We start from the raw sequence: 1,678 nt of genomic DNA on the forward strand, positions 1-1,678 counted from the left end.
AAAAAGATCTTTTTGCATGAGATACCCAAACATAAAATTATTTTTACTTTTCCATAAGATCTTTTAAAAAAAGATAATTCAAAAAAAGATCTTTTTTTAGAAGCTCACACAAACAAGTTCTAAGTAGTTCATGGTTAATTCACAGCAAAAAAATGAAGTAGTTAATGATTTTTCTGATCTCTAGTTATTGGATATGTGGTTATGTAAAATCTGGTTAATATTAATTATAATGATTCAATTAAATTCCTTCAATAATAATAAAACATGTCATTGAGAGTAGCAAATTCTTTATTTATTAAGATGGATTTAGCTAGAATTCACTTATAAATAATAACATAATTGAAGTTAATATATATAGTAGTCCGTGGATCGGAAAAGAAATTCTGTAGAACTTATTATTTTATTTATTCATTCATTATCTTTTAAAAAAAATATCCAACTTTCGTTAAATAGATGTTGCTATCACATGATCTATTTATTGTGTCTTTATATATAAAATATAATATTCCTAATAATAACTTAGGTAGCTACTAGTATTTCCATGGTTTGCACACAAGGTTGGAGCAAGCGTCATTCAAAGTAGTAGAGTTTCTGCATTTTCCATCTTTACCATCACAGCACTTGCACACAACCCCCAAACTCACATAATAACCTTCACCCTTTGAGTAGTACCCTATTACATACATACATATTAATCAAAAACATATTGAACCAAAAAACTCCTAAACCCTATAATATAAACAATAAATGAATAAAAATACACATAGTTTATGATCATAGACAAAAATATATATCAAAATTCATAAATATCAAAGTATATTTAAAAAATTAATTTTGATGGATAAAAATACACTCATCATGTCTTACAAATTTACTAACGGTATATATATTGTATATTTTTATGAATTTAATGTTGATGTAGTATTAGTGTAAAATAGTTTTATGCAGGTATTTAATCACGTAACGCCATCACATAAAAAATAATTATTATTTTTATTAACCGCGTAATGCCATCACGACAATTTAAAATATTTTATATTATCAATGCATCAAAATTAAATTCTATTTATATAAATTACAAATTTTTTTGTGTATTTTTATTTATTTACTCTAATGTAAAATATGAAATATATAACATATTACCTTTTTTGTGTATGGTTAGAACCTGACTGGCTTCCACGGCATAGGGTTTGGGAAAAATTATTAGGAGAGAAGCAAAGAAGAGAAGAAAGCACTTTTGTTTGAGCATTTTGGTGAAAACACTATGATCACATACACTAATAAACACAAACAACTATAGAAGATTACACTTGAAAATGAAGCACAAAAATAAGAAATAATAATATGCATGCACGTTTGTGTGTATGTTCTGATTCGTTTGTCTTATATATTAATGAGTGAATGAAGCTATGAACTTCTAGAATCGACGGTAACGAACAATCCACGCGTCTAGAGTCTTGGTCGCAAAGAAATTCAAGGGAAGCTGCTTTATTTCCTTTAATTTCGTTTTTTAAGCACTTCCTTCATTCTTATTCCCTCTCCTCAATTATTGTTCCAATAAATTATCAAAATTCTAATCTACTATTAAAATATTCTAACAAATTACCTTTAATTTCAACCAGAGCAAACCAACATATATTTTTCTCTCAACGTGCAAGATATACGTCCAATCATTCAT

At 26.7% G+C, this 1,678-nt stretch overlaps 1 long non-coding RNA gene across 1 annotated transcript; it reads right to left on the reverse strand.

Moving 5' to 3' along the window:
• Nucleotides 1-381: 381 nt before the first annotated feature.
• Nucleotides 382-1,346, reverse strand: LOC140178205 (uncharacterized). Its single transcript, XR_011870466.1, has 2 exons — nucleotides 1,144-1,346; nucleotides 382-673 (listed from the first exon to the last, which is right to left on the reverse strand). It is a non-coding gene; the product is annotated as an uncharacterized lncRNA (long non-coding RNA).
• Nucleotides 1,347-1,678: the final 332 nt, after the last annotated feature.

Source organism: Arachis hypogaea, chromosome 13, assembly GCF_003086295.3.
Source record: "Arachis hypogaea cultivar Tifrunner chromosome 13, arahy.Tifrunner.gnm2.J5K5, whole genome shotgun sequence".
Taxonomy (NCBI): Eukaryota; Viridiplantae; Streptophyta; class Magnoliopsida; order Fabales; family Fabaceae; genus Arachis; species Arachis hypogaea.